General features: G+C 44.4%; 1 protein-coding gene across 1 annotated transcript in view; it reads right to left on the bottom strand.

The window, feature by feature from the left end:
• RHOBTB1 (Rho related BTB domain containing 1) overlaps positions 1-19,428 on the bottom strand; it is a 293,856-nt gene extending 274,428 nt beyond the window's left edge. Inside the window, exon 1 of the mRNA XM_085608792.1 lies at positions 19,140-19,428. The gene's annotated coding sequence lies outside the window, so the exon portion shown is untranslated. The remainder of the gene's footprint in view (positions 1-19,139) is intronic.
• Positions 19,429-22,940: the final 3,512 nt, after the last annotated feature.

Below are 22,940 nucleotides of genomic sequence, written 5' to 3'. Positions count from 1 at the left end.
ATCTAAGCTGCTGTGTTTTCCCTAAGGGAGGGGGATGGGGCGTGTAGTAATGTTGTTTGCGATTTTAATGTTTAACATCTTAACACATTTCTGTTCATGCCAGTGGAATTCATGATACCTCATGTAATACACCTGTGGATATGTGCACCTCATTGTTGCACCTTCTTGCTAAAGATTTATTGGGGTATCTCATTTGTCTTTAATTTTACTTCTGTTGTTCCCTAAGGAAAGAGGATGTGTAGTAAAGTACTTGTCAGCTATTCTCCACTGTACTGCTCTGTTAGAATGTTGCATGACATCATAGAATGCCTGGGTGTCTCTCTGGGTGAGATTGTCAGTTGGTCTACTCAGGCTGAGCTGTAAGGAGCTTGCTCCTGGTGGGGCTATCGTTGTATCATCTATCTTCTCCTACCATCCTGACCACCTATGCTGGAACCAAGCTACCAATAAAGAAGTATCCTACATGTACAGATGGACTCTGTAGCTTCCTTTACAACAGACTCCTTGTAACACATAGCCATGCTACGAATTATTAAAATTGATACCCAATACTACTTTACTGTCCGATTTCCAGCTCTGGGAAATCGATGCATCCCCCAGTGTAGTAATGTAGAAGAATGTGAAAGAAATCTGTACAGATTGTGTTCACTATAAATTACAGTCTAGCTTGGCAGCTCGCTTTGTTATGCCATGGTGTTTAGCTTTAAGTCAGGTTCTGAATTCTAACTGTGGGAGAGAGCAGTTGCTGGAGGAGTTAAAAGATGGGTGGATGCTCCAATAAAGCTTCTTTACAAATATTACTTGTGGACTGTTTTTACTACCACATTTTTGCAACGATACGGATCTGAACCACGGGCAGCATCCACAAACAAGGTTTGTACATTTTCTGCTCCAGGTATCTGCATAACGCTTCATTGAGGAACAGGTACGGTGTGCAGTTCACAGGACTTTTCTGTGAAGTAAAGGAGGAATCTGGGACTTTGTGTAAGCCCTCCAGTGAAATCAAAATATTTATCCAGAGATTTTTTTTGCATTGAAATTGTTGAGATTTTGACTCTAAATAAAAGACAGCGACGTACTCATGTTGATGACTATTTGGAAGCTCGTGCTGGATCGTACATCTTTGCCAAAGGATCAGCGAGACCAGAAGTCTGATAATGGGGGACATCAGCGCTGGTTGTTATTGGTTACACACCAGTGGAAAGAAATTCATTGGCCACTGTTTGAACTATTGTTTGCAGAGCGTTGTGATTGGTCTGGGAGTCAACTGGGAGCAGTGATTGGTTTCATTACTATGAGTCTTTATAATGCATGCGTCCATATTAACACATTGTCTCTTGGTGAAAAGGGCAGAGAAGTCAACGAGTGAAGTCTCTGTGACGCATACAAGAGGAGTGGCATGCCTCTGTGATGCGCACACACTCAGAGTTGCAGCTGTCAATGTGACGAAAGCTGTTAGGAGTGAGCAGCTAAACAAAAAAGAAAGTCTTTATTACACACACAAAAGGATCTGCAAGTTCTGTGATGTGCATACAATTATGAAGGCACATCATGGAAATATTTGTCACACGCATAAAGAATTATTCAGTGATGCGCGCACTTAATTTAATTTTTGATGCAATACATGTTCAATTAACATTAACATTGCTAGTAAATCGTATGGTTCATAATTTTAAGAATATTATTGATACACTTGGAGGAAGATTTAGGAAGGGCTGAAATTAATTTTGGTAGTGGGAGTATATCTTATTAGTTGATACCATGGCTACAGTCTGTCGAAATCCACCACCACCATTTCTTAAGAGGCTAAATGAGCCTAGCATGAAATGGGTAAAAATGGTTACGTTCTTTTAAAAATGACTTATTGGCTCTTTATGGCAACACCTTTAGTGCTCAAAGGAAAAAAAGCAATGTTATTAAATATGACGGGCACAGATGCCAAATATGTTTTTGAACATCTCACTCCTTTACCAACTCCTCAGGGTGTGGAAGCAGGAGATAATGATTGTTTTACAGAAGCTTTAGACAGGTTAAAAAAAGATTTGTGGAACAACCACAAATTGTTTTGGAAAGTTTTCATTTTTATACGTGTCATCAGCTGGTTGATGAATCAGTAGATGCTTATGTTTAAACTTTAAGAACACTAGCTGCTGATTGTGAATTTGGAGTACAAGTAGATACTTACATCAGGGACTACTTGATAATACATTGTGCTAATAAGAAAATTCAGGAAGAGCTTGTGACATTGTAATCCAACATTACAGGAAACCATAGAGATAGCTTAGAATGTTGAAAGATCTATTATCTCTTTCAAAACTATTAACGTGGAAAGTGTGTCTGAAGGAGTAGCTGCCCTTGCGGTCAAGAAACCTGTGGAAATGGTAGTGGATGATGGGAATGAATGTGAAAATATGGTGTTGTGTATAAGAGAGCAAGATAACATTCAGGAAAGGGATGGAGCAACATCTAGTGATGTACAAATAGTGGCTAGCGTCACAATGGGTTCTGATGTAGATAATGAACTGTATACACCTCTGTTATGTACTATTGTTATTGATGGGAGAAATTTAGAAGTAATGGTGGATTCTGGATCCCAATATACTATAATTTCAGACTCATTTTTCAACAAGAATTGGGAGAAAAAAAATAGAATATTGCAACCTAAGGATGTAAGAGTATTTGGTTTTGTAGGAAAAGAAATCAACATGCCAGGTTATTTTATCGCAGATATTTCATTGAAACACCAAACTATCATTGGCAAAGTACATGTTGCTATAGATGTGTAACAAGTAATGGGATGGAAACATCAAGGTAGATTTAACATTACGTTGAATCCTAATTCAAAAGTACACGTTTGTATGGCAGAAGAGATGTTATCTGTGCAAGATTGCACAGATGGAAATAAGAAGTTTGAAGAATTCCTTGATAAACATAAGGATGTATTTAGAAAGGAACTTGAGATATGCAACTCAAGGAAAATGCAATGCTGAGCAAACACAAATTAAGACATGTTCCACTATCTGTCAGACAAGAGTTGTCTGATATGATTAAGAGGTTATGTGAAGAGGGTGGGATAGAACCAGTAGATGCATCAGAATGGGTTTTTCCCATCCTTTTGATTAACAAGAAAAATGGAGAACTCAGAACGTGTGTGGACCTTAGATCTGTCAACAAACAAATAGTTGAAGCGTGTCGTCCTTTACCCAAGGTGCAAGAATTAATGGGTGAAGCTGGATGGAGCTAAATATTTAACTACAATAGATTGCAAAACAGCATACCATCAGATTGTGTTAACAGAGGAGCTACGACACCTTACAACATTTAGAACACCAGAAGGTACATTTAGGTACGTCAGGATGCCTTTTGGATTGTCATCCGCTGCATTGGTTTTCTAGAAATTGATGTATTGTCTTTTTGGAGATACCGATGGGGTGTTGGCATTCCAGGATGATATCTTGGTATATTCTGAATCTGCTGACAAACATCATGAGACGGTGGGTAAAGTTTTGGCTATGTTAAATGACAAGGGAAAGACGGTTAGACTGGATAAGTGTGCGTTTTTTTGCTACAGAGGTGGAATATTTAGGACCTCGAATTAGTGGGTCAGGCATTGCTTTAAAAAATGATTTGGTTGATAACATTTGAAATATGGCAGAGCCTCAAACTAAAGATCTGCTCAAGTCATTTTTGTGAATTTGTGAATATTATTCAAGGTTTTGAATAAGTTTGCAGATATTGTACTTCCTTTGAGAATGTTATTTAAAAAAAGGGTTAAGTTTCAATGGACTAATGAACATATTGTGGCATTTAGCATTTCAAGACATATTTATGTGGTAAACCTTTTCAACTTAAAATGGATGACAAACCATTAATATCATTATTGTCCAAGAATGGAGTGGGAGAAGCGTTGTCTAGGTTGATATGGTTGCTGGCGAAAATGTATGAAAAGAATTTCACAGTAGTATATATACCCAGAGTACAGAATTGTTGGCAGATTGTTTGTCTAGATTGGCTGGTAATGTTGTACATTGATTGCACATGAGGAGTGTGTGGTAGCCACTGTGGAAGATGTTGTACTTTCCATGGGACAAGTAATATCCAAAGAATGATGGATGAAAGCTACATCGTATGATGAGACCATGAAATTATTGAAAGATTATATTGTTAAAGGATGTCCTTTAGAGAAGCATTTTTGTAAAGAAATGTGTTGGAAAGTCAGACATGATCTTTCGCTGGCAAATGATGATGTGTTGAAAGGTGCAGTATTTGTTCCTCCAATTGGTATTAGAAAGAAGTTGATATCTATTACTCATCTGGGACATCTAGGGCAAATCAATACAGTCAAAAAAGTGAGGGATCTGTTTTGGTGGCCGTATATGGATAGTGACTTTTGTTTTGTAAAGGATGGTTCACTATGTGCAGATTCAGACAAAGTGCTTCAAACACAACAAATCACCCATTTACAAACTTCTGTTCAGAAAAACCATGGTAAAAGGTAGCTATTGACGTTTTAGGCCCTTATGACAGAATCTTGAATGACAAAGCTTTTACTGTAGTGGTGATAGATTATTTTTCAAAATGGGTGAATGTAAAATGGGTTTTGCATGTTGATTCTGATACCATCATTGAATTTTTACAGGAGTTGTTCGGGAGGGAAGGTTTACCGGAGTATTTAGTGTCAGATAATGGCACACAGTTTATATCTAGTTTATTCACGCCATTTCTTTAAAAAGCTAACATTCAACATGTGAAGATGATGTTATATTCACCAAATATGAATGGTTTAGTTGAAAGATTCAATAAAACTTTGGTTGAAGGTATTCAATTGGCTCTTAAAGCATGCATTGATTTTAAAAAACTTGTAGCGAATCCTTTTTGGTCTTATCATTGTACACCACATTGTACAACCAAGTTTTCCTCCGTTTCTCTTGCTTAAGGGAAGGAAACCTAGACAGGAGTTGAATCCCAGTTGGTTAAAGCTCAAAGAGAATAAGGTTGATTAAAAAAAAAAAAATGTATAAGAACGTGAATGAAATTGTGTGAAAAAGGAAAAGAACATGGTGAACGGGAGAGTCTGCAAACAAAAACGGTTCAGTGTAGGTGATGTAAAAATTAAGCCACATATACATGTGAAGAAAGGATATCGTTTTCTGGAGTATTCCAAGTTTTGAAGTTGGGAAAAAACATCAGCCTGTTTAAGTAATGGTCATTGGTGGAGTTTATCCAGGTTGGCCAAAGTCAATATTACTACACACAAAGAGTGTAATGATTACAATGATCTGAATTTGCTAGTGATACCGTGGAAGTTAAAAATGTTGGAACACCAAGCCATACTTTAGATGGGTTATCACATGTTTCTAGACTGCAAATAAGAAAGAGATGTTTACCTAGAAGATTTTAAAATTGTGTATTGTATTAACTATACAAATTTATTGTGACCTAGGGGTCCATTAGGGTGGAGGGCGGTTGTCCTCTGCTGGGCGGGCGGTAGCAACCACCGGACCGGCGACGGTCATCCGCCCGCCATCGAAGCCCTGGACACCGCCGGTCTGATTAGCATTGCGGTCGTGACCGCAGTGGTGTGATTTTCCGCCCGCCACTTTTCCGCCGGTTGCAGTCCACCCGCTTGCCTGGCGTGCGGAGCTGGACCGATACAATTGTGGCAGATCAGGGCCAAGCACCGCTGGCACGATTATGATGCCGGCGGTAGCCAGCTTTCCGTGGCGGTGGAACCGCCATGGAAAGGCATGCGGAGAATGTCTCCGGAGGTCCATTGCGGACCCCCAATGTGTTGGGGGTCTGTGTGGATGCACTGGGGGGGTACCTATGGTACCCCCCTACATGTCCCTGTACCAGGTGGCAGGCACTGTGCAGTGCCTGCAACACAGAGCAGGGACATGCAGGACATGCTTGTTTGGACATCACGGCGGTGCTGCTGGCAGCACCGCCCGCCACAAAGTTAACCGCCGCAATCCGACCGCCGTGGTCGGATTTCCACTGCGGTGCATAATAATTGGACCGGCGGTTTTCCCACGGTCCCTGTGGGCGGTGTTTTCCCGCTACCATGGCGGTCGGAGTGATTTTCCGACCGCCATGCTAATAGACCCCCTAGTGTGTAGTGAGTATACAGTGTATATTGTTTATGCATATGCTTTTAGAATTTATTTATCTTATTATTTTTGTTTTTTTTGTTTTTGTGTTTTTATTATAAGGAACAATAGTATGTAGTAATGTAGAAGAATGGTAAATGTGAAAGAATCCTGTACAGACTGTGTGCACTGTAATGTACAGTCTAGGTTAGCAGCTAGCTTTGTTATGTCATGGTGTTTAGCTTTAGGTAAGATTCTGAATTCTAAATGTGGGAGAGAGCAGTTGCTGGTAGAGTTAAAAGATGGGTGGATGCTCTAATAAAGCTTCTTCACAAATATTACTTGTGGAATGTTTTTACTACCACACCCAGCTTAGTGGTCTCTATACTTCATGGAGAGGCATTGCTCTCTCCTACACAGAAGCGTAACTATGCACATGCCCGACTCCAACAAAGGAGCTAGCAGCCACTACTGTGTCATAGCTCTATAAACAAGTGCGCTTGCTCCTCTCCACACTGCCAGGATCAATCTCCACCAGAAAAATTAAAACTGCACCATTACTGACACCTAAAGGAGCATGGTACCTGGTCACAAACATCCCTGAAGCTGACGCACAGTACCTGCCCATGGAAGTGTCCACGAGACACAAAAATTACAGGAAGTAAGGAGGGTGGAGGGACTTTATGTTTCCGGGGGTGTGTCTGAGAAGTGCAGGAGCATCAAGTTAACATTTGTCAAAGCGAGCGGGACGAGGGGGTAATTTAACATTGAACCGTACCAGATCTCTTCAGTTCAACAGCAAATTTATTTTATAGAACCACTGTGCTTGAAGTATTAATTCATTGTAAATGTATAATCCACCTCTACTTGTATTATTTTTTCACTATATAACTACGTTTTGAAGCAGCATCCGATAGCATGGATTTTGTACAGGAAAAGCAGTGGCTCGGCCTGTCACTTTCTCGAGATCACTGAACTCAATCCGGGTGTTGCTTGTTTAATGTTAGTCTAGAGTTTCAAAGTAGCACCATATTCACTGGAATCAAATAATCGAGAATTTCGATCAGCAGTAGTGGCAAGTTATCACTTTCTGTACAGACACCTGTAGAAAAAAAAGAAACTGAACCACTGGTCTTGAATAGGAGTATAATTGATGGCTGAAAAAATATTTGAAAATGTCTGCAATACAAGCCAGAGAACCAGGCAGTAATGCCACTGATTGATCAACAATGCAACTTTTCTAGAGCAGTCAAAATGTTAGAACACCCTTCCCCCCTCGCAAGGAAAGAAGACGCTACGTTCTGAATCACAGACAGTGAAGTTTCCCAAGTTTCATCAGTTTCAGGTCACAATAAACACATGTAGGTACCAAAAACATAGTTTGCATTGACGTCCCTGAAAGTAAAAGTTATGTATTATCTTTTAGTGTAATCTCTCGAGATTTTTTCATTTTGTTGAACTGATATGCATGCATATTTGTAACACTGACACAGGGAGGTTGCTAAACATCTTTCACTGCTCCTAAACCATGGTGAGGATTTAACTAACCCCAATGGGCATATTTGGTGTTTAGAAATGTTGAAAACTAGTCAAGTGGCACAGATATTCCAAATGTGGCTTTGCACCTCCCGCATAAGAGATTTTAAAACATCTCATCAGGGCTGCTCCAGAAGTCTTCAGCTGTATTACAGCCAGTGCCCTGGGATGCAACGGGTATGTGTGCCTACTTTCTGTGCCCTTAGGGCATTGTAGTATTACAGAAGGCGTGCAGAATCTTGTGCATCCTCTCTGTAATACAGATAGCGCCAGTGCGCCAGCGCTATCTTCCCAGAAGATAGTATTGGTGCGCTGGCACAAACTTCAGGAGCAGTTCCCTCATTAGCATGGGGGCATGGCTGCTTGCTAAGGAGGAGAACAGTTTGCCTCTGCTCCCTATTCTGGATGCAGGCATAGAGGCAAAGTGGTGGTCAGGAGGTGCCCTGAGAGGGTCACAAAAAGGTGCACTGCCTTAAGGTAACCCCTGCAAGGGGAGGAAAGGAGGTCCCATGGAATTCTCAGACACCGCTGTGCAGAGGAATGCAGTCACTCGCTGCACAAGCCTGCACATGTATCTCTGTCCTCTCTTTTAAAGTGCAGGTGGCTGCTACCTCCACTGTGAAACACAGAGCTGCTTGGAGGCACTCTTTCAATGAATGGGAACCTGGCAAAGACTGGGGCGGTGTGCCCATTCTGTAATTGGGTCCCTGGACTGCTATAGGCTGAGCTGCTATAAACACATGCCAGAATAAACCTTATTTCTGTTGATTTACTTAGATTTAATAAGTCACCAGTAAAGGGTGCCCTGGAATGGATGAGATCGAAGTGCATTTGTAGACATGTCATGTGTGTAACTGGCATGTCTCTACAACCTAAAACACCTTAACAAAATGCAGCCCTTCCTCTCCTCGAATGACCTAAAAACCACCACACAAGCTCTGGTTCTGTCCAGACTGGACAACGGGAACTCCACTCTCAAAGGCACCCCAAATTCTTACTTAGCCCCATTGTGAGCCACCCTAAATGCAGCGGCAAGGATGGTCACTGGAGAAAAGAGATACAAACACATTTATCCCTCGCTGAAAAGTCTAAAGTGGCTACCAATCGAAGAACGCTTGCTCTTTCTCAGGCAATGCCCCCAAAATCTGGAACTCCCTCCCAGTACATATTAGAACTAACACCTCCTACGTGAGCTTCAAGAGACAACTAAAAGAATTCCTCCTCAATCAACACCTCAACCATCTGGGAAATACCACCCAACTCACTCTGGAATTACTACCTCGCTCTATGCATGTATCCACAAGGACTCTGCACTGGTTCAACACTCAACACTTTAATCATACTGTATTATAATTGACTGACAATGCCTCTGACAATGTTATAAAGTATTCTTTTTTAATGATCGTGCCTAACAATCTTGTAAAGCTCTCTGATACCCTCGGGTCTAGCAGCGCTAGAGAAAACTCTTAAATAAATTAATACAGTACCAAAATTCAGAGTCCTAGTTACTACATAGGCTAAAGCATCATTTTCATTTGTGAAGGCCAACCTTATGTATAAAATCTCAAAATGTATAATTTGGCTTTAGTTTAAAGTAGAAAATCCATCTTTGCAAGATTTTCTTCAGCTTTAAAAATCTAATTCCTTAGTGAACTTAGATTTTTAATATAAATGTCAAACAGATGATTTTTGCAAAATGTAGCTACCTCTGCCTAAGCCCAGCTGATCTCCGTTATACTTTTTCTGACAGTCTCCTGTCTCCTGCAGTGACTGTAATTAGATTTCATGCTGCCCAGGCCCCTCTGTGGAAGCTGCACTGCTGGGTGATTCCAATCAACAGAACAAGGCAAAGATAAATATAGGGACTCACACGCCCAGGAAACATGTCTGCAGTTATCAGAGGAATGTGATGGGTAGGAGGGTAGCTGAGGCAAATAAAAACAAGCATTTACAATGCAATGGGTCTTGCAATTGCGAGTTTTTGAGCTATTGGCATTGTAAATGGCAATGCCTTTTATAAAAAATTAAAAGGCATTGTCATTTACAATACCAATATTTCAAAGTTTTGCACAAGCAATACCTATTGTATTGCAGAGCACGATGTCCATTAAGCGGGCGCTACGTTCATTATCAAAGTTTTAAAAAATGTAACTGAGCGCAGTGTCCCTGAAGCGGGCGCCGCGCTCAGTAATAAAGTTTAAAATTAAAAAAAAGAAACTGAGCGCGGTGACCCTGATGTGGACGGTGCGCTCAGCATTAAAGTAAAAAAAAAATATGAAACAGAGCGCTGTGTCCCTGAAGCGGGCGCTGAGCTCAACATCAAAGTTTTAAAAATACAATTAAAACTGAGTGTGGCGGTGTCCCTAAAGAGGGCGCCGCGCTCAGCATGCAGCAAAAAAAAAAAGCAGCCACCATTGTCCCCATCAGTGTCAATAAACAAAATAGTGCTCACCCACTTATAATGCAGACCGTGTAAGAAGCCAAGTAAAAGGTCCAGTTATTATGGGCGGAAACAAATGCAGTCAAGGCGGTACCAAGGAGGGACTAACAAGCCTATTTACGAATCAGAAGCCAGCATTTAAGAAGGACAATGACACTAGCCAATGACAAATATTGGCGGAGAGTGGGCAGGGCTACCACTACATACTCTATTACAGCATGCCTCGCAGAGCGAGCAGTGTACGTGCGCTGCCGATAGGCTCGACCTAAAAACACACAAAACACAGTTAGTAAGTGTTGTGTTTATCTCAAAGTAAAGAAACAGTGTGAGCGTATGAGCCTGCCTTTGAGGTTGACCTTCCCATAGCTTCACTGCCACCTTCCACAGAGTGGGAACCAGAGAGATAGAATTAGTTTGAGTATGTTTTCCACTGGTGGTGAACGTGAGGTACCTCATTTTAATAGGCAAGCCTAGGGGTTGGCTCGGGTAACTCCAGCAGCTGACCCTCCTTCTCCTATGACAAAAACACCTAGAATATGGTTCTTTTGGGATTGATTTAGCCAAAGGTTTGGAAAGATGCTACAAAGCTGCAAAGGGCCCAGAGTTGAAACTTTGTAAGGATAGATTCATGGCTCTCTACCTGCCACTGTTCAGTTACCACTGTGACCCGAGGCTCAATCCACCTGGAAATCTGAACAGTAAAATACTTGCAGGTGACAAAGAGAAAATTGTTTGCTGCCAAGGGCATATTTGCAGAAGAAACTTCAAGTTGGGCGCAGACTTTACCCGAGCCTTTGCTGGGATGAGTGGCTGGGTGGGTCGCTCTCTCCGCGCCACCCTCTCCCCGATCCACTTTGGGCCCTGGGGACCCTATCCATAGGGGCCTTTTTTCAAATAAGGGAAGTGGGCGCACAGCAAGAGCAAGGGTGCCAGATTTAATTTTGCCCAGGGTGCTATCTGGACAAGGACCAGCTCTATTTGTCTGTGCTGCAAAAGACCATTAGTGAAAGACTGAGTGGTGGCTTCAAACTGGCACCCCACCTTTCAAATCCTACAGACCGGTCAGACTTACTAGATGCAGCAGAGACCCCGATGCAGGTGGTCAGTGGTGTACTGTACCCTGTAAGCCACCGTGCACCCTTAGAATGGGCAGGTGCCCCCCAGTTACTGGGCCTCCTAAAGGCCTATTTCACCCTATGCTACTATTGGTAAAATTAGACAAGTGCACGGCAAAGTTGTTTCCTCAATTGTAGGGGGCTGCTGCTGTGAAACTGTGTGGGCACCAAATGTGCACAAGCACAGTGGATACTACAGAAGGGGCACCCATGCAGATTGCAGCTCTTCAGTAATCAAAAGGGCTTTTAGCGCACAAAAATGAGGCACAAAAGCCATCTGTACCCCGGGCGCATTGGTAACCGAGCACTAATCTGTAACTTACATGGATTATTAGTCTTATAATGTATCACATCACAATTGCAACGTTTGCTATTTTTACTTACCTCCTCTTACAGGAATCGCAGCCAGCTGGAACATAAATGGGCACTGGCTCATGTATTGTGCATGTTAGCATATTACAAGGGGAAGAGGAAAAGAGTTGTGCTTTCTTTTTACAACAGGATCAATTATTGTGGTGAATATATTATTGTACTGTATTGATGGGTTCTAGAGTAGCCTGCTACTCGCTGAAAAAGCGCTTCAACACCCCATCGAGGGTAACAAGTGCTTTATAAATGCAAACCTTTTTTCCTCTTCTATCCCTCCACTATCTTTCTCACTCCAAATAACTGACTAACATATCCACCATTCAAATTACTTTCATATTTTCACTATACTAATTCACCACTAATCCTTTATGGGTTCCAGAGTAACATGCTACTCTCCGAAAAAGTGCTTCGACACCTCGTCAGGGGTAGTAAGCGCTATATAAATTATGAAAGTCAAAGCCAAGAACTGTCTGAAACCAGGAGATGCTACGCGCATGACTGTGACCTTGCTGGTCAGGGCATCCTCACTTTAGGATTGCAATAAATAAACAGATCGTGTTATTGCTGATACACTTCCCATGATGCAGTGGAGCAAGTGGGTCTACGCGCCGATAAAGAACGGAATGTGTCGTGGTTAACTAGCAGCATATCCCACGTTCAGCACACCGCGAAATTCCTCAGAGGGACATGTTGGAACCAGAAGACACGGAACGTGCCCCACTGTCCAAGAACGTGTTGTTGTGAAAAGGGCAAACAGGCTTGCTGCACCACATTCATGTTAAGTGCCTGATCTCTTAAGTGCCTCTGGCAAAGTGCGCTGCAGGTGCTACTCAGCGGCAGCACGAGAGGGCACGCCTCCGCCATCACAAACATGCATGTTCCTTCCTTACAATTTGGAATAAACCATTGCGATTAAGGTTGGGCTACACCAGTTACAAGAGAACAGAAGTTACGCGAATAACCAGCCACCCTCCTCCCCGGAGGGGATTCTCTATCTAATGTGTAAAAACAAAAAGGCAGTATTCCTTCTTCTTTAAATCTTTATTTCGGCAATATTTCAGCCATAAAAGAGTACACAACATATTATACACATTAAAATTACACTGTTCAAAGAGCATCTAAAAATGACATAGGCAAATGCAAATCAGGGATGAAAAACAGTGTCAATGTTAATGTTGCTTTTTGGGGCACACATTGTATCTGTAACTGACGTTGCACAAGTAGAAAACATGCCCGACTACTAGGCAGTATTAGATAGTATAAAACTCCTTTTAATCCAGAAAGCATGCAAATATTTGGCTAAGGCAAATACAATGTGACCTGCAGTTTCAGTCTTAAAAACCCTTAGTGCGTCCGAGCATTTCCTAAAACCAAGGTTCCTACAGATAGGTACAATCCATTTCTGCCTTGCTCTGCTATAGAGTGGACAGAAAAAAAGGATGTGGCTTTCATCCTCTTTAATCATGTCACAACCAATACAGTGTGAGGACCTAGTCGGGTACCATTTGCTTGTTAAACACGCTAAGGGGAGTGCACCAAACCTCCATTGTATGTATAGCTTCCTAGCCATAACAGGGAAAATTACATCCATAAAATCTTCAAATGAATAGACTGATTTGATCTCTATAAATGCTTTCACCATGGTACCATTCTTTGAATCATGGAGCCACGCATTAGAGCATCGAGATCGGTATAACTCGGTGAATGTTTTCCCAGGCATCTCTCTGCAAGCTATTGCTGGATTCACCCACATATCTGCAAGACCCAGATTCGTAAATTCATCTTTGATGTATGAGAGCCAGGGGATATGTGCTGCCCTGCCTAATCTCAGTATTTCTTGGAGCTCTGTTTTGTACTGCTCCAGCTCGGGGGTCAGCCAGATCCTCCTCCAAAACCTGAGAGGTTTAATGGCTAGTTCCTCCTGGATGGGGAGTAAACCTAAGTCAAGCCTCAGCGGTAGTAGGGGTGTACTTTGGGGGAGCGCGAGCAGTTGTCTCAGGAAGTTGTTCTCAACCTTAGTTAGTCCTGGTCTAATAGCGTGCCCCCATAGTTCCCCTCCGTATAGTGCAGCCGCTCTGGCTCTCACCTTATAGATTTCGAGACTAGGGCTGATGGGTTTAAAAGTAGAGGCATTTGTCATCTTTAGGATTCCCCCAGCTATTTGGGTCAGTTTAAGTTGAGATTTTGTAAGATGTGGGCCCCAGGAAAGTTTTTCACCTAGGGTAACACCAAGGTATTGGAAGGTGTGAACTCTCTCTCGAGTGCAACTGAATCAAGGGTAGGTGGTGGCCTAGTGTGTATTGGGGGATTAAAAATAATGTATTTGGTCTTATCTACATTGATCTGTAGTCCGTGCTCCCTACAGAAGTTGCTAAATCCCTCCAATATACGCTGGATGCCCATTGGTGTCTTGGAAAGGAGCAGGGTGTCATCCGCAAACATTATGGCTGCTACTTTCCTGCCTGCCAACCTGGGTGCATCGTTGTTAGGGACTGCATCCAGGCTGGCAATCAATCCGTTCACATAAATACAGAACAGAGTAGGGGCCAGGACACACCCTTGCCTGACTCCCTTGCTTACAGCAAACCTGTCAGACAATACACCTCCTCTTGCACACCTGACCTGGGCAAAATTCTCAGTGTGTAGCCTCACCAATATGCCCAGTAGGGAGATGGGTACACCCAGATCGCGTAAAACAGCCCAAAGTTTGCCCCTAGGAACAGTGTCAAACGCAGAGCGTAAATCAACAAAAACCATGTGGAGACTGCCACCCTCCAATGACACAGTCTTCCAGTATAGCATTACTAGGCGGAAGATCTGGTCCATGGTAGATGTTTTACTTCTGAAACCAGCCTGATAGGGAGAAAGGATATCATTCTCATTGATCCAGTCCTGCAAGTGATCTAAAATAAGTCTTGCCATTATTTTTTGGGGGACGTCAATGAGGCTGATAGGCCTATAATTAACGGGGAGCAGGGGAGAACCCTTCTTATATATCGGTACGATTTCCGCTCCCAACCAAGAGTCCGGGACCTCCGTACCGTGCAAAATTGAGTTGAAGAGTGCACAGAGGTACGGTGCCCAAATCTTAGGCTGATCTTTGAGCAAATCCCCGGGTATCTTATCTATGCCCGGTGCTTTACCCATTGCCAGTTTCCCTATGGCAGTCATAACATCATCTACGGTGAATTCCAGGGCTTCGGCATCCCCCACAGACGAGAGCCGGAAGGGCAAGAGATCTAGATCAGAAGTGGCAGCGTAAAGAAATTTAAAATGGGATTCCCACACCCCCGGGTCAAGATTAGCTTCAATGGCATTACGGGGTTCTGCGCACCCAGAATTCACAATGGCCCAGAATCTACTCAATTCCTTATTTGCGAGGGCCGATGATAGACTTTCCCATCTCTCCCAATCCCAATCTATCTTAGCCTGTTTTAAAACTTGTTTGTGGGCATCCCTAAGTGAGCAGATTGTTAGCTTGTCACTGCCGGTTTTGATGGCATTAATCAAAGCTGTTTTAGCTCTCCTGCATTCGGCATTATACCAGGATGGCGGGTTAGTCCTTGGTTGCCTAGCAGGAACTATAGGGTTTAAAAAGCCTGCAAGGGTATCAACTAATTCCCTGTGAACATTGAGGAAGCGTGCAGAGTTATCCTCGGACTGCCCTTTGTCCCAGATGTCACTTGCCAGCTTAAGCAAGGGGAGAATAGATGAATATAAGCTTGGCAATGCATCCCGCCTTTCGCATAGGGTTTCCCACTTAACCCTCCTCCTGTTGTTGGTGAGAACCAGTCCTAGTTCAACAGTTGGTTCCAAATGGGCTTTAGCAGAGTATGGCATTTCCATTCTCAGCAGTAGGGCGTTATGATCGCTATCCGATCTATTCACGACCTCCAAATCCATAATTTTAGACCATAACCTAGTCTGGACCAAAAAGTAGTCCAGATGAGATTCGTGGTCTTTTTTGTTGTAAGTGCATTTGGATGGAATGTCCGAAGGCATTCGGCCATTAACCGCCCTAACTGAAAACTGCAAGGTTAGAGTCATGACCTGGATGGCCAGTGGGGTCCATGCCTTTACAACAGTGGACCTGCACTGTGGGATACCCCAAAACTCATCTTCTTCCTGCAATGCCCCCTCACCCAGCCCTGGAAGGGGCTCAAAGTGGCAATTAAAATCTCCTGCAATCACACAGTTAATATCATGGTCCAAAGATTCCAGGAAAGATGATAGTTCCCCTACAGTGTTTGATTCTTTAGCCATAGCAGTAGGGCGTGAATATACATTCACAACTGCCAATTTATATGAGTTGGGCCAGGACAGTTGGACACAAAGAATGTCGTCCGAATTGGTCTGGATCAAATCCACACTACAGCCCAGGTGTACACCTATCCATGTTGTCAGGCCACCAGAAGGGCGGCCCTTGCCTCCCCACCGAGCCGCGATGTTAAAGGAAGCGAACCCGGCTCTATGAACCACCTCCCTGGCCCAGGTCTCCTGCAATAGAATCACGTCAGCAGTGTCCACAAAAGAGCCCCATTCGGGACATGCTAGCTTATTTGTTAGGCCTGCCACATTCCATGATAGTAAATTCATACATTGGGGGCGAAGTGTGTGCTGGGATGGGGGATCTGATACAGACGAGATGCTACTTCTCTGCTGGGGATCAATTCTCCCTCCAAAGATGGAACTAGCGCTATGGGAGGGGGCTGACATTGGAGGGGAAGCAGAAAACTGCAGGGGGTGCGCTTGGGGATTGCCATTGATGCTACTGTAACTGGTCTCCCCTATGCTAGTGGTGCAGCCCATAGTGTCAGGAGTCAAATTCCCTTCCTCATGCAGCCCAAGGGGCTCTAAACCTAGAATACTGTCCCCCGTAGAACCCTGAGCTACCTGAGTTGACTTGGCCAGTCAATCGACCTGGTCGAGGCAGCTAAACCTATTTGTACAAATAGGGTAAGCCCATTCTGCGTCGGAGGGCAGATGCCTTGATTTCCCAGCACCTCCCCTTTGTCTATGCGGAATGTATGTCCAACCGCTCTCTTCTATCCTCAGATGATCGTTTGGGTAGAAGTAAGAGAGGGGGCGCACCCCAATGTTCGTGTCTAAGCGGGGTTTTTTCCAGTTGCAGATATAATCTGCTGTCCTGGCATCCCGAAAGTTAACTATGACACAATCGCCAGTTAAGTTTTTAGGAGTGTGGCCTACCCACCCCACCCTTCTAACCATAATAATCTCACAACTAACCTGCGGTGGCAGGGGCCTATGGTTTGAGAGCCAGTGGATTGCCTTGTTTTTTAGGTTCAGGAACTCCTCAGTGTTATGATCATTAATTTCAGGAACCCCTGTTAGGACTACCATGTATGGACTAGCTTCCGGAGGCAAGTCTATTCTAGAAATCATCCTAGTAGCCTTATCCTGGGTTCGCTTTCTCACTGTCCTCATGTTATCGCTATTATTACCCAAGGGGGCCTCTCCCAGGATGTTACTATCTGTGTGATGGTCCGTAAGAGGCCTAGCTTCATGATGTTCTAGTGATGGAGTGTTTGGTGTAGCTGGAATTGCCAGTGATGTAGCTTTCGGGACAGGTGGTAGCCGTGGAGCTATGCAATGGGCCGACGGGACTGGTAGGGCCCCGGCTATAGTGGTACAGTGGCAATTGCAAAAGCATGCGGGGAATACTTTATTGTTGTTAGCACCCTCAGTGTGATCCTTAATTCCTTGTTCAAGCTTAGTCAGAAGGGTGACTATTCCCTCCAACCTGGATTCCAGGGGTGCCAGTAGCGCGCGCAGCATTAGATCTAATTGTTGCGGAACTATTGCGTCCCCTTCTGACTGTGTCATCAATTCAGACAGGGCTGATGCCTGGACAGGGCGATCCCCAGAAGACTTAGAGGAAGACGAAACTGGAGGGAGGGTGCAGCTACCCTGACCATCTCTAGCCACCAAGTCTGCCACTAAAGCTACACCATGATGTGCAGATTTAGCTCCCCCTGGCTTAGAGCGAACTTGCCTGGTGGCTTTTGGCTTGGAATTTGCGGACAACCCTACCTTAGTAAAATTAGACAAGTGCACGGCAAAGTTGTTTCCTCAATTGTAGGGGGCTGCTGCTGTGAAACTGTGTGGGCACCAAATGTGCACAAGCACAGTGGATACCCTGACCATCTCTAGCCACCAAGTCTGCCACTAAAGCTACACCATGATGTGCAGATTTAGCTCCCCCTGGCTTAGAGCGAACTTGCCTGGTGGCTTTTGGCTTGGAATTTGCGGACAACCCTACCTTAGTAAAATTAGACAAGTGCACGGCAAAGTTGTTTCCTCAATTGTAGGGGGCTGCTGCTGTGAAACTGTGTGGGCACCAAATGTGCACAAGCACAGTGGATACTACAGAAGGGGCACCCATGCAGATTGCAGCTCTTCAGTAATCAAAAGGGCTTTTAGCGCACAAAAATGAGGCACAAAAGCCATCTGTACCCCGGGCGCATTGGTAACCGAGCACTAATCTGTAACTTACATGGATTATTAGTCTTATAATGTATCACATCACAATTGCAACGTTTGCTATTTTTACTTACCTCCTCTTACAGGAATCGCAGCCAGCTGGAACATAAATGGGCACTGGCTCATGTATTGTGCATGTTAGCATATTACAAGGGGAAGAGGAAAAGAGTTGTGCTTTCTTTTTACAACAGGATCAATTATTGTGGTGAATATATTATTGTACTGTATTGATGGGTTCTAGAGTAGCGTGCTACTCGCTGAAAAAGCGCTTCAACACCCCATCGAGGGTAACAAGTGCTTTATAAATGCAAACCTTTTTTCCTCTTCTATCCCTCCACTATCTTTCTCACTCCAAATAACTGACTAACATATCCACCATTCAAATTACTTTCATATTTTCACTATACTAATTCACCACTAATCCTTTATGGGTTCCAGAGTAACATGCTACTCTCCGAAAAAGTGCTTCGACACCTCGTCAGGGGTAGTAAGCGCTATATAAATTATGAAAGTCAAAGCCAAGAACTGTCTGAAACCAGGAGATGCTACGCGCATGACTGTGACCTTGCTGGTCAGGGCATCCTCACTTTAGGATTGCAATAAATAAACAGATCGTGTTATTGCTGATACACTTCCCATGATGCAGTGGAGCAAGTGGGTCTACGCGCCGATAAAGAACGGAATGTGTCGTGGTTAACTAGCAGCATATCCCACGTTCAGCACACCGCGAAATTCCTCAGAGGGACATGTTGGAACCAGAAGACACGGAACGTGCCCCACTGTCCAAGAACGTGTTGTTGTGAAAAGGGCAAACAGGCTTGCTGCACCACATTCATGTTAAGTGCCTGATCTCTTAAGTGCCTCTGGCAAAGTGCGCTGCAGGTGCTACTCAGCGGCAGCACGAGAGGGCACGCCTCCGCCATCACAAACATGCATGTTCCTTCCTTACAATTTGGAATAAACCATTGCGATTAAGGTTGGGCCACACCAGTTACAAGAGAACAGAAGTTACGCGAATAACCAGCCACCCTCCTCCCCGGAGGGGATTCTCTATCTAATGTGTAAAAACAAAAAGGCAGTATTTGTTACCTGAACGGGGAGCGGAGGAGCGCGTCTGTGCAGGTTGTCTTTTCACTTTGTTTTGGAAGCGCCGCATGCAGTGTTTTAGCTGAACTCAGCGGGCGGTACACCCCCTTCTCTGCAAGCGGACACCTTGCCGACCAAACACGTGGCCCCGAGAGCCAAACTCCGCCCAGGCCCTGGCCGAGGAGCTTGAACGCCTACCGCCTCCTGCATTGGGCAGCCAAAGAGCTTCGTAAACCTGCCTAGCCGAACAGCACCATCAATCAACCGCCTAAAAGTCATGACGCCCCTTCTCAGTCCTGTCCAGTCCAGCCAAGCACCCCACCTTGGGTTCTGCCTTGGGGTCGGAGTACAACGGGTCCCTTGTTGCAATGTCTGAACAGGCAGGCGCATGGCTCCCGCCCAGCTGCACCTGTGAACCCCTAACATTGTTATCGCACTGATAACGCCTTTGTTTGCTCACTTCTTTATGCCTTCCCTCATATTGCTGAGTTCTTGCTTTTTTAAAAACCCATCAGCCATTTAGCACTCTGTATTTGCAAGAGTGGCGACACCAGCAATTTGTTATTGTTGCGCAAATACACATGTTGTTTTATCTGGTTTAATGTGAAATGGAAATGCCACTGGCATCTTTGCCATAGCGCCAACAACGTTTAAGTCGCTTCCTTCATGCAAAGACAGGGACGAGATAACGAACAGTCAATGATGCAAAATCATTAAAGTGTGTTTGGTACCACACTGATCTGTGAGGGTACGGTCGAAGCTTGGTCGCTTTTTGTGCGTTAGAAAGCTGGTATTTCTGGCTGGACACAGCCTTGGAGTGTGTCGAGCCGGAGGTCTGGGCTGGCTCCTAGAGGCAAATCATGAGCAGATGTGTTATGGTTAAGCTATTGATGTGTGCAGGACCAGGTTTGTGTGAGGGGATTCCAAAATGGGCAAAGTGGAATTAGTCATGTGCCTTGGGGTAGGAGCAGTTGAGGGCTGGTGTTGGTGTTGAAGGTTGTGTGATCCTGTACTTACTGAGCTAATGTTAATAAATACTTCAAAGCACTATGGTCTTCTAAGCTGATTTTTTTTTTTAAAGGCACACCGCAGACGAGCAGGCCTTTTTAAATTTGGAGCAGGACCACTAACCAAGAATTTGTTCCTGACGAGGAGCACTTTACAAGTTTGGAGCTGTGACAAGCATCCAGTCAGTGGGATGCTGAGCAACAGCAAGAAGGGAAGGTGTTATAAGTTGCTGATTTTGAAGCTGTAACCAGAAGAGTGGCCCTAAGTTCCTATGGATTCACATCGTTCGTCTATTAGCCATTTCAAGGACCGTAAGACCATAAAACTTTTAAGTGCCGGGCTGCTACTGTGATGGGACTTGACATGTGAATACCATATATTGTAACTTTTTTTATGTGCGCTATCAGGGCATGCTTGTGGAGGAACCATAATTAAGGCTATTTACCGATAATTGCGCCAGTGGCGGCTGGCATGTAGGAGGATAGTGGGGTGGGAAGTAAAAAAAAAAAAATTATTAATAAATAAAAAAATGACACTTACCTTCAATACTGGCGCAATGTCCTCCTTGCTCAGGTGCAGGCAGGCTCCAACGCGGGACCAGGAAACTGCAGTAACCAATCCTGGTGCTGCTTATATGCAGCATGAAAGAAGCACCAGGATTGGAGGGAGCGCCCTCTCTTGCTGCTCCAGAGGGCACTGGAGCCCTATGCTGTCTCTAGCACAGCTGTCTTAGACTACGCATGTGTGGCTGGTCATCCCTAGAGGGCCATCCAAAAAGACATGCATACTTTAAACCTAGAGTGCCCTGCCTATCACTGCTTTCTGTTGCGCCCTGACTGGCAGCAGCAGAAACCAGAAACCCCTGCCCCCCCGTCCTGACGCTCAGCTCGGGACAGGTTTTTGAAAAATAAAATGGTAATAAATTAACTTTATTACCATTTTATTTTTCCATATCGGGGGCAATTTGGTTAGTGGGTCGACGCTCTTCCGCCTTAATGGAAGAGCTGCCCCTGAATTGCACTCTTCAAACCGTCTTTGGCCTCGCGCTGGTGGCTTCATGTCTCGCACATTATTAGTGCCACGGTTGCGCGTCAAGTGTGTGACGTACTTTCATCATTTGTTAAGTCAAGAAGAGAAGAAGGACTCATGTATGTGAGTGTGCGTGACAGTGGCCATCTTGCATTGGTCATTTTCTCTTCATTCATGGTGACACGCATACCATTCTGTATGCGTGTCACAGGGGAATAATTGGAAGCATTCAACTATGTGAGCCAGAATTTCCAAATAGCGGTGGCACTCACACCAGTTTTCTGATGCGTGCCACAATTTCCTCACATAGCAGCATTCTAGGGATTGGTGACACGCACACCTATTGATGTATGCCTGCCAATGGTTACATGTGTGACTGGTAACTATGCACACAGAGGGTATAGTATTGGGGTACACTGCTGAAATGAGTCTATGAAACTATGACCAGGTTGGTTCAATTTCCTTTTGGAGTTGTTTATATCGAAGGAGTTGTGAGAATTGTCTCATATACGAGTAATCTAACCATCAGTGACACGCACACCTATTGATATATGCATGTCAATGGTTACAAACTGATAATTAGGCACACAGAGTGTATATGATTGTGAACACTGCTGAAATTAATCTTCTTATGAGACATTGAACAGGTTGGTTTAGTTTTCCATGTGGAATTTCTATGTAAAGAATTTAGAGGTGGCACAATGACTGTTAAATGGTAGTGGCAGTTTCAGTCGATAACCTTTCAAGTATTGCCCGGCGGTAATCGCCTCTCATACCACTCGATAATTTACCAATGAAAGAGGCAGGCACCGGAGACTGGAAGGCAGGAAACAAAGTTTTATTCCGTCGGAGCAGAACACATCAGATCAGACAGCAAGGTATCGTCACGAGGTGCTCTAACTGCATCTCCGAGACCTGGTCTCTTATACACAGGTTTATTGCTTTATTACACATAGTACATTCTTGAGATTCCCTTGATGCATGAGAGAACATCCCCAGATCCGATCCCACACATAGCTACAGTAGAAGTTCCCACCTTACCCGCAGTAGGAGATGGCTATCGCGCAGCAGGGTATTCCGCCAATTCCCGGGGGTGTGTGTGACCGGTCGGGTCTCAGGGGGTAGGGGCTTTGATCTACTGTAATCCCTTTGATGTGGGGTGTTTCCCTTACAGTAGGGGCAATAAACTGCATCCGCAGGGCTAGGTGATGGCCTGGGACCAGTTCGGACAATGGGGAGCAGAGGAAGGGGGTTATCAAAGGAGAGGCATGACCATGTATGGGATGTCGGTCGGATGTGGTTCCGTAGCAGGGTCGCGCAGAAGGAGAGGGTTTACGGCCCGTGTATGAGAGAGCGGGGGCGGCCGGCGCGCGGGGGATGCTCGCAGCGCCAGGGGAAAGCGCTGGCGATCGAGAATGAGCGGGGAGAGAGTGGGGTGCTTAAAATGGCGGCCGTGCATTCGCTGTGCGTGGCGCTGGGGAGAGGCAAGATGGCGCAGATAATGTTCAGTTACAAGCTAAATTTCCACAGTCCTCCCTTTTAACATATCTCGCCAGCTTGTCTAGTTCGGATCTATCCCCATAATACTCCGAACTTCCACCTCATACAGAGCTTTCATTCGCTCTGTTTCAAAGTCCAAAGTCTTAGGGCAGATGCAGTTCATAAAAAGCGAACATAAAGGTGGCAGACACTGAATCCCCAAGCAACATCCACATAGTATCACAATTGGTATGAGGATAAATGAAAACAGCCTCCATCCCCAACTTT

The sequence above is a fragment of the Triturus cristatus genome, chromosome 1_2 (assembly GCF_964204655.1).
Source record: "Triturus cristatus chromosome 1_2, aTriCri1.1, whole genome shotgun sequence".
NCBI classification, from domain to species: domain Eukaryota; kingdom Metazoa; phylum Chordata; class Amphibia; order Caudata; family Salamandridae; genus Triturus; species Triturus cristatus.
The sequence above is the reverse complement of the archived record's forward strand: the minus strand, read 5'-3'. Positions and strand labels throughout refer to the sequence as shown.